General features: G+C 62.5%; 1 long non-coding RNA gene across 1 annotated transcript; it reads right to left on the reverse strand.

Moving 5' to 3' along the window:
- Window positions 1-7,062: 7,062 nt before the first annotated feature.
- Window positions 7,063-8,465, reverse strand: LOC309676631. The gene is made up of 3 exons (XR_014269607.1): window positions 8,351-8,465; window positions 7,341-7,574; window positions 7,063-7,240 (listed from the first exon to the last, which is right to left on the reverse strand). It is a non-coding gene; the product is annotated as an uncharacterized lncRNA (long non-coding RNA).
- Between the last annotated feature and the right edge of the window lie 1,919 nt (window positions 8,466-10,384).

Genomic DNA, 10,384 nt, shown 5'->3' on the forward strand with positions numbered 1-10,384 from the left:
GGGACTGATGGTTTTGCAGCCCCGCTGAGACATCCTCCACGTAAGGACGGGACAACTCCAGCCAGCCCTGCGATGCAAAAGCACTAATTAGACCGTCGCCGAGTTTCGGAGCTCAGCAGAGTAGGGCAGTATCAGTGACAAGGAAGTCATTGCACCACTGACGTTCTCCTGGGGCTGCACCGAGGAGCGGAGCACTCTTGCCAAGGACACTCGGCGAGAACCGGGGCGTCCCAGCTCCCAGGCTGGCCTGGTTCCGTGGGAGGAGAAACGATGCAAAGATGGGAGAGGGGACAGCCGGGAAACGCCAAACCAAAGGGCCAACACAGCTGGGAAACGCCAAACCAAAGGGCCAACACGGACAGGCAGAGGCAGTGGTGTGTGGATCCATCAAACCAGCTGGTTGATCAATCAACCCAGGTCCCAGCGCCACGTGGTGGTGCTGAGGGAACTGGTTTAGTGGTGGGTTTGGGAGTGTTAGGTTGATGGTTGGACTCGATGATCTTAAAGGTCACTTCCAACCTAGACGATTCCATGATTCTATGGTTCCTGTCACACCAGGACGGTCCACCACACGCCTGGCACGGTCAGCACCACTGTACCACACTGTCATCGCTTGATCCAGCATCCCACGTGGATCAAGCCGGGGGGGGGGGGGGGCTGGATCCCACCAGCAAGGTGTCACCACTTTGCTCACCCCCAAAAGCTCTCCAAGGGCAGCCAGATCCTGCTGCGTGGTCAGGGGGGTGAGGTTAGCCAGGGGAACCCGCTTAGCAGGTTGGGTGGGTGGTCAAAGTGCAAGTAGAGGTGCTCTGCTGAGCTCTCGGGACTTGCCCCGTGCAGACATGCTGCCGACATCCCTGCCAGGGCTCCCCCGAAAAAAACGCCGGGGGATGTTGACCCTGTGCAGCACCCAAAGGAATCTCTTGGTGCACAGAGGCGTTTTGGTGTCCCTCACCCAGCCCTTCCAGTGATACCAACTCTGGCTCAGCACTTGGACCACACCACCAAGGTGGCCATGGGGACGCGGTCTGCAGCCGGAACCGGCACGGCATGGCAAAGCGGGCACGTGGGAGCACCCACCCACCCCGGCTCTGTGTGGGTGCATCTGATCCTCCTCGTGCCCCCAGCCTGGCTCGCCGGGCTGCCCACTGCCCACCACAGCTTGCCTGGGCTCAGCCACCTCAGCTGAAGACCACCAAGCTGGTCCTACCTGCTCCCTTGCAGCAAGGTGGGAATGGGATGGGATGGGATGGGATGGAATGGAATGGAATGGAATGGAATGGAATGGAACAGAATGGGATAGGGTAGGGTAGGATAGGATAGGATAGGATAGGGTAGGATAGGATAGGATAGGATAGGATGGGATGGGATGGGATGGGATAGGATAGGATAGGATAGGATAGGATAGGATAGGATAGGATAGGATAGGATAGGATAGGATAGGATAGGATAGGATGGAATGGAACAGAATGGGATGGGATGGGATGGGATGGGATGGGATGGGATAGGATAGGATAGGATAGGATAGGATAGGATAGGATAGGATAGGATAGGATAGGATGGAATGGAACAGAATGGGATGGGATGGGATGGGATGGGATGGGATGGAATGGGATAGGATAGGATAGGACAGGATAGAATGGAATGGAATGGAATGGAATGGAATGGAATGGAATGGAATGGAATATTTTCAGCTGGAAGGGACCTACAACAACCAACTGCCTGATCACTTCAGAGCTGACCAAAAGTCAAAGCATATCATTAAAGGCATTGCCCAAACGCCTCTTAAGCACTGCCAGGCTTGGGGAATTGACCGCCTCTCCAGGAAGCCTGGAACAGGGTTTGACCCCCCCCTCTTGATAAAGATTTGGGGTGCCTGGAGGCAGACTGACCCACACCACCACGTTTGGCTGACCCATGCACCACCGTTGCAAGGTAAAACGCCGTGCCCGCCTGCTGGCCGGCCAGGGAGCCGCTCCGTCACCCTGCAGACGTGCGGGAGAGGGGATCAGGGGGAGACTGGAGCCACCAGGGCTGCCTGCAGCGCTCCTCCCTTCAGCCGCCCGCCCGCCCGCCCTGCCAGACCGGGTATGTTGAGCTAAACATTCCCTTTGCCAGGGCTGGCACACCGCACCGGCTATTCTAGGTCACCGGGAGCCTGCTTGGCGCAGACCAGCTTTGCAAACAAAAGCGAGGGCAGGCTCGGCATCCCCGAGCCCCCGCAGCAACCCGCTTGCCCCCCCAAAACCCCCGTCCTGGTTTTAAGTGGGGATGATGCCCACCTTCCCAGCCACGGACAGGGATAATCCTGGACCCAGGCCACCGGAGGAGGCTTCCCGGCGGTCCCTGCCTGCGTTGGGAATCCAGGTACTGGCGCGGGCGGGAGTCCCCGAGCCCGAGATCACCCTGTCGGAGCACCCACTGGCATCACCCAGCGCAGGATGGCACCGTGCCGGAGCCTGGTGACCCAGGACCCCCCTTCCCTAAGCACGTTGCCCTCTCCCTGGCAGCTTCAGCAACCTGCTGCCCGCCGCCACGCAGAGGAAGGACTGAGCTGCCAGCGGACCCCCGCGCCGCGGGGTCTCTGCCCAAAATCGCTCTTCTCGCTGCAGGCTGGGCTTGGAGCCGACGTCGTCCTCTCCCCTCTCCGCAGAGGGCAGCAGGCCAGCCCTTGGCTCCACGCCTGCCTCCCCTCCACGGCCGCCCTGGAGCTGCTGCGTGCTCAGCATTCCTGCTCAGCGTTGGAGCGAGGCAGTAAGCACAGGCCGGAGCTTCACGGCTCCGAAACTGTGTGCCGACGCAGCCATACGCAGTGCTGAGCACACTTGGAGCCCGGACATCACCTCCGAGAGCAGCCAAAGTGCCTGGGCTTGGTGCAGCCTGCCACCGTCCCTGCGGCGGGCTGCTTGGGACTGAGCATCCCGGCATCCCGGCATCCCAGCACTGGGCTCCTCATCCCTCCAGCTGCGCAGATTTTTGGGGTGCACAAGCTGGGATAAAAGCTAAGGGAGGCAGGGCGGCGCTCGCTGCAGCGTGAGCAGCCTGAGCCGTCGCTCCAGCTGACTCACCGGGGCCCCGACCGCGCTCGGGAACTGGCCCGGCAGCGGGGAAAATCCGTGCCAGCGGGTCCTCTGAGCTCTGTTGGAAACCTTTCCCCGGCGCGCTCGGGGCCAGCGCGCAGCGGCTGCAGTCTGGGGCGCAGCCCTGACCCAGCCCGTCCCTCTCCGTGGGGCAGAGCTGCCTGTCCCGGCGTTTTGCCTGCCCGCGGGACCGGGAGAAGGGAGGTGAGGACATCCCCGCAGTGGCCACAAACCTGTTCGGTGTTGGCCGGCGCTGGGTGCGGGTCAGCTCGCCCAGACCCACTGGCCGGCAAGCAGCGACCCCAAATCTGGGCTTTGAAGCAAAGCCACAACATCCGGACTGCGACTGCATCGGCTTCAGCCCCAGCATGGGCCGAGGAGGGCAAGGAGCTGCAGAAGAGGTATGGATGCCACCATGGGCTAGTGAGAGTCTCCGGCCACCAGCCAGCTGTCCTCTCTCCTAATTCCCTTCTCCACCCCGGGAAGGTGGCGGGCAGCACCTCCAACCCCGACCCCAGCTCCCCTGGGACCACATCACCTCCTGCGATGGAGCAGCCGTCCCCACCTCGGCACGGTGGGAACCGTCTCACCCACACCTCGGAGGAATCACTCTAAAAATATTCATGATTCACACGATTCCTGCAGCCCCTCGGGGACCGTCCGACGCACTGGAAGCAGGAAAGCTGAGGTCATGGGCAAGCCCAGCGACCAGCCCAGCTCAGCGGCACGGATTGGGGGGGGGGGGGCCCGGCACGGCCGGACCACGGCGCGGCATCCGCAGCCTGAGGATTCGGCATCGCGCCGGGTAAAGCTCAGCCCATGGAGTTGGCTGTGGCAGGAATACCTTACCCCGAAGCTGGCCCAGGCCGGGCACGCCGGTGCCGTAGGGGATGCAAGAGGAAAAGGCAATTGGAAGCACGAGGGCTGAATTTGCAAATTTTGCCAACGCGCGTAAACATGGTCTTCGCCGAGCAGTGCAGGGGACCCCACGCGTACCCTGATCCGCCCCCACGGTGGTCCCGGGTACCACCAAGGTGGGGTCCCCTTGTGAGCGGCACCCAAAAGCAGAGCGCGGCTCCGCGCACGGGGCATGCAGCGGGCACCCACGTTGGTCTCCCGGAGCGTGAAAGCGGTCCCTGCAGCAAGCACCGGCCTTCAGAGAATGATCCCTCCCCTCTCCAAAGGAAACAACAAAGAAAATGCTGGGATGGGGATTAAGGAAATGAAACCGGCTGCGCGGGGTAAGCAAGGCTGGGAAGTGGCTGTAATCACCTCCTGTCCCCGCTGGCCTGCCACTCTCCCAGCCCAGAGCCCACAGCCAGGCGCACATAAATCCAAGGGGAAAATCACGGGCTGGAAAGCGCATCGGACCACCAGGAGGTTTCCAAGTGATCCCTGCTGCTGGGGTGGGAACAGGCACCCCGTGAGCCTCTGTGCTCCCGAGCCTGGCCCTTCCATGCTCACTCCATCCCTGTAGAAGAGAAGGTGCAAGGGAGACCTCCTGACACCATGAGCTCCGTGAAGCACCACGAGGTGGCATCTCAGGAGCTTTGCCCTCACCCTCCACCCCTTCTGCCTGTCCTGAGCTGCGGGTCCAAATTGGTCCCCGCTGGGAAGGGTGTCCCTGGAGGGAGACCAGGGGTAAAACTGGTTCCTCCAAGCCGCCGGTGGGGCGGGGGTAGCAGAAGGGAGCCATGCCCATAGCGTGGATGCTGTTGCCTCCTCCCCACCGGAGCGATGCTCCCCTGAGCCTCAGGACGGGGCGGGAGCCGACCCATTCTGGCTCTCCGCGGGCCAAGCTTCCCTCTCACATGCCTCCAGCACATGTGCCGATGCCACCAGCCCCGGGGCCATGGCTCCAGCCGGTCTCTCCTGTATCCGTCACATGCCCTGGCGCGCCGGGGCCAGCTCTGTTTACATCTGCAAGTCTCATATTCTCCCGCCGGGAATGAGTCAGGCTCCCCTCCTACATCCCGCCGGGGCGGCGGTGTCAGGGGCCCCGGCTCTGCCTCACCGGCCGGCGTTTGCCTCCCCACCGGCGCGAGGCCGGGGAATGGCTGGCGAAGGGGCTCGCGCCGCTTTCCACCCCGCGCGGAGCCATCTGCAGCGGCGCGGAAGGCGCTGGAGGCCGCAGCTGGCTGCCAGGAAGCTCTCCTTGGCTGGGCTCCACCAGGCCTGGCTTCCTTCCCCTCCACCCCGCCGGCACGTCACGGCTCAGCGCGGGGCGGGGGGGAGGTCAATCCCTAAGCAAACCCCCCCCCCCCCTCCAGATCCTTCCAGAGGGTCTAGAGGGGGTGGGACGGACGGCCAGGGCGCCGCCGAGGAACCCCCCCGTGTCTGCAACACCCGTGGGGTGTCTCCTGGGGTGGCAGCGCACAGGAGAGTAGGGGTCCCCCTGGCTTCGGGACCAGCGGGAAGAGAGGCTGGAGGTCCAAGGAGAAGCCAGCCCTCTTCCCGCCCGCGAAGCGCTGGCACCGGACTCGTGGGGTGGCGAGATGGGTGCCAGCCGCACGCCACCGCCCTGCCCCACGCATCCCAGTTTCCCCAGTGTGTGTGTGTGTGTGGGACACACACCAGCGGTCTGTTCCCTCCAGAAGGGTCCCCAGCCGAGCCACAGTGAGGGCAGCATCCCTGGCCCTTCTCCGGGGGGGGGGGACAGCAGACACCCCCAGTGCACCCCAACCTCATCCCAGTCCCCCTGCCCTTCTGTTGCTCCCAGCCCTTGCTTTCCATCCCTTCTTCCCCACGGTATTCCAGAGCCAGGAGAGCTCTCCCTCTCTGGATAGAGGCCTTTTCCCTTTGCTTCCAACTTTCCCGGGGTGGGAAAAAAGCCTCGAGGCTCTTTTTTGGACCCCCCCTCGCCGTGCCCAGGGCTGGGAGCGGGCTGGCTCCGCGCGAGCACCATAACAAGAAGTGTGTCGGAGCCGTTGGGAAGGAGCGATGTTCCCGGGTGGTATGCAGCCCTGACAGCACTGGCTCTGCTTTAAAGGGTAACTTTATCCCATAATAACAAACAAGAGGAGCCAAGTTCCTCCCCAGCGTCACTTCCCTGGCTCCGAGGAGAGGGATGCTGGGGAGACAGCTCATCCAAATGAATTTGGATCCTTGTTCTTGCCATCACCGGGGCTCAGCCCTCTCCTTAGAGCCACCAAGGGGGGAAGGATGCTCCGGGGAAGCAGGGCTGGGACCTGAGTGGACACCCTGGCCGTGTCACTCTGCATCCCCGGGACACAAACCACGCGGTTGGAGAGGATGGCATGGGTACCCGCTCGTCTCCAGGGACAGCCCCGAAGTCCCTGTGCCACTGGCTGCGTTTGCACAGATGCATTTGGGTGACGACGTGCTGGGGACAGAGGGATACAGCAGCGGGGGATGCGCAGGGGGGGACGACCCCTCCAGTGAGCCCCATCCCGCTCCAGGGCTGAGCCTGAGAACAGCAGGAGGGTTCCCCCAAAGCCCATGGCGTGCCCTGGGTGGCTTAACCCCATCCGTTGTCCCCAAAGTCCCCGCCACGGGCACGCTCACGGCACCGGCCGGGCACGCCGGCGGCTCGGCGCGGTGCCAGCTGCGGGCGCAGCCTCCCGGGAACTTGTTCTGCCACAGCTGGAAATTCAGGCAGGGCCGGTGCCGGGGGCCGGGCAGGGAGAGGCTGACCTGCACCCAACCCCCAGCAGGACCCTTCGAGACAGGACGGGGTCCTACGGCCAAGGACCCGCTCCGGCAGCGTCACCCCGTTTTCACGGGCACCGCTGGGGGCAAAGGCACCGGCAGGAGCTCAGCTGCGGGAAGGGAGGGCGAGCGCCCGGCTGCAACCCACCCCTGCACGCTGCCGGGCTGAGTTTGGCTCCCAAACGGGTGGCATCGGGGTTTTTTTTGGAAGCTCCACCTGTGGCGGGACCCCAGGGCACGGAGCAGGCTGGCCCAGGGCTGGTTTGTGCTGGAGGTGCAGAGGGGGCACCGGTGGGTGTGATGGGCACGTCAAACGCATGTGGTGTATTTGCAGGACAGGGTGGAGCATCTCTGCATTGCCCCGGCAGGCTCAGCGGCTGGGTGACCTACCTCTGCTCCCGCACGGACACCGATGCTCAGGAAAGGTGTCCCGCGGTGGTCATCGTCAGGGAGGACACAGCCTGTGCCGACGGGACACTGAGGTCCCCTCCCTGCCAGACAAGAAGGTGGGGGGACAATTTGGCCGAGTTCAGTTGCACGAGAAGGTGATCTGGAGAAGGTTGCCAAGATGTCCGCCTGGTTTCCACTTACCCAAGGGGTGGCGGGTAGCACCTCCGGAGACCCTGGGGTCCAATTAAACCCCGGCTCATCAAATGAAGCCGGTGAAGCGCTGCAATTTTTTTCTCCAAGACGGATTTCCTCCAAACCGCTCATTAGGTGTTTGGGTTAAATCTGTGCGAAGCTGGTAAAGCTGCTGCCTCCATGGTGCTCCCCCAGCAGACCCGGGGAGACTTCCAGAGGATGCACCGGGCAGGATCCGACCAGCTAAAAGGGGGAAGAGAGAGCAAGGAGGGAATCATCGGCACCTAAAGCCTTCGGGACCTTCTCTCCATGCTGAGAGATGACAATGCCAGTGTCCGCCCTTTGCAAGGGTGACTGTAGGAGCCAACATGGCTCAGTGGAGACCTGCTGGGGGGTGCTGCTGGTTCCCAGGGAGGTAAAGCCTGCAGCAAGCTCCCGGTACCAACCCATCCTCCCAGGGCAGCCGTGGAGCCATCCCGGCTCTGGATGGGAGCGGAGAGCGGCAGACCAGGCAGCAACGGGTTAAAAGCTTGAGGTGGGACTCGGTGAGCTGCTTCCTCCCCGCTAAACAATAATACAACCGAGGGAGAAGGGATGCACGGAGCTCTGCAGGGCCAGATAGCGATGGAGCAACCCCGGCCCTGCAGCTGCGGTGTGCCGGAGGAAGCCTCGGCGCGTTATCTGCTGGCCCCACTTGGTTTCCTTGGCCGCCCTGGTGCTGCAGGGACCGGGATGTGCTTCCTCCTGAGCTGCGTTTCTCATGCACCCAGGCTGGGTGTCGGTACCCTCATGGCAGCCCTGGGCTCCAGCACCCTCCCGGCATTGCACCCTCAAGAGACCTGCAGGTCCTCAGACCATCCAGCCTTCCCAGCATCAGTCTACCCCACCGCTGGTGGCTCTGGGAATGGTCACCCGGGACTCTGAGCCACAGGACCGCAGTGCCACCTGGCATGGAGATGTCCCCACCGTAACCATCCTGCTGCCCCGACCCCCCCCCATGCCACGGATAGTGTCCGCACCTTGGGTGAACAAAGAGCTGGAAGAAGGCTCCTGCCGAGGGGATCTCCAGGTCCTGGCTGAGGTACCTCAAGTCCTGGTTACCTCTCCTCCTGGTCCTTCCCTGGCCAGCCAAGATCTGCTGCACCTGGAGCTGCTGCGGCTGCCCGCCCTGGCCGCACTGGCTGATGTCCCAGCGCTTCCTCGTGTTCCTGACCTGCCTCCTGCCTGCTGCTCCACCTCCGCAGCCCCATCTGTGTCACAGGAGCAGCCCTTTTCCGTTCCCAGTCTCTCCTCTTTTGACCTCCTGGAGCGGGCTTTGCCTTTCACGGGGGCTCTGCCTGCTGCTGTTTGTCCCCACTTGGGCATGGGAGGTCGCATCTCAAAATGAGTCTTGCCCTGATCCTGGCAAGTCCTGCCAGGACTCCCCCGTGTCCTCCCCACTCCTGTTCTGACCCACAGACCTGCCTGACCCCAGCTCCTGGTGCAACAAGTCCTTGCCAGGGGCTGTTGGTCTGAAAGAAGGCAGCTGGTGGAAGATCCTGGAAAATATGGGCCTTTCCCACCACTGAAGTCAAACCCTGGAGCCTGGAGAGCTGCTGGGCTCCTCAGACTAGAGATATGTTTGCCCCCCAGACGCTACTGTGGCTCCACAGGGGCTGGTGGAGGCAGTCTGAGCTGCTCTGGGTGACCACCTCCCCACCCACGGTCCCTGGAAGCCCCCAGACGTGTCCCCGTGCCCTTGTGCAGCCCCTGTGTGAAGGTTGTCCAGATTTCCCCTACTGCCAGACCCAGCAGCCCCCTGCGGCAATGCGCTGGTCCAGTTGGCACCTGTCCTCCAGCTTCAGAATCGAGATGGATCAGCTGCTAAAAGCAGACGGATCCCAAATCATCCTAGCTCTGTCCCAGCTTGCCCGTGCTCCCAAGGAGCTGCTAGATGGGCAGACGGAGCTCAAGCGTCTCCTTGTGCTGCAGCTCAATGAAAGGACACAGGGCTGCTGGTTGCCACCACGGTGAGCAGGGAGGATGCTGAGGTCTGACGTTGCCCAGAGTCAGGAGATAAGCCTGACACAAAAGGCAAAGCTGGCCAACGGGAGCGAGCCAGGCAGGAAACATCAGGCAGGAGAGGAAATGGGGAGATAATCAGCTGCATTGAGGACAAACACCCGGAACTTGTGCAAAGGAAAAGCCGACACTGCTTGGCAAGCATTTGAGCAGGGGGACCTGCCCATCTGGCCCCACACTGAGGCTTCTTGAGGAACACGTGCCCTGGAGCACCTTAAGGTGCTCAGGCATCCCTTGGCCTTCAAGTTACCACAGCCGGCACGGTCCCCAGTAGCTCAGCTCCAGCGTGTGCTCCCTGGGACGAGCCTTGTCTTGGCGGGTGGAAGGATGGGCTCCTGGGGAGCAGCTGGTCTCACCTGCAGTGGCAAAACACTCACCAAGGGTGATTCCCCGTGGCAGAGGTCTAAGCTTGGGTCGTCCTGCCCCAGTCTCCCGTTGGCTTGAAAAATGGGATCGACCGACCTGCTGCCACTCAGCTCTGCACGGCAGTTAGCCCGCTGCCCCAGCACCTGAAGGGAAGACCATTGCACTGGGCTTCCTACGGGCTGACGCTCATGGTGCTTCAACATCCAGCAGCCCCTCGAGGTTTGTTCTCATCCCCAGCAGCTGGGCTTCTAGTAAAGCCAGAGTGGACTTCACCTGGAGAGCTTCCCATTCCTCCTCCCATCACCTTTGGTACAGCTGGAGCACATAGGCCCACCCACGTCCCAGGTGACCTGCCCACGCTGTGATGTCCCAGTTTCCAGTGGGATGGAGAGAGAAGATCACGGGGAACCTCTTGAGCTCAGCCAAAACCCTGCTGCCACAGCAGGTGGGCAACCATCCCATGTCACCAGCACTGCAGACCATCAGCTAAGCCGATAGAGCTTGTCCCAGCTTTCAGCGGTCCTATTTCTCCCCATGTTCGCAGGGGAGCATCTGCATCCATCTCATGGGGTTGGCAGTGATGACGGGGGGCACTGCAAGTAGTGGTGGGATCCCTGGCATAGCTC

The sequence above is a fragment of the Vanellus vanellus genome (genome assembly GCF_965231255.1).
Source record: "Vanellus vanellus genome assembly, chromosome: 12".
NCBI lineage: Eukaryota > Metazoa > Chordata > Aves > Charadriiformes > Charadriidae > Vanellus > Vanellus vanellus.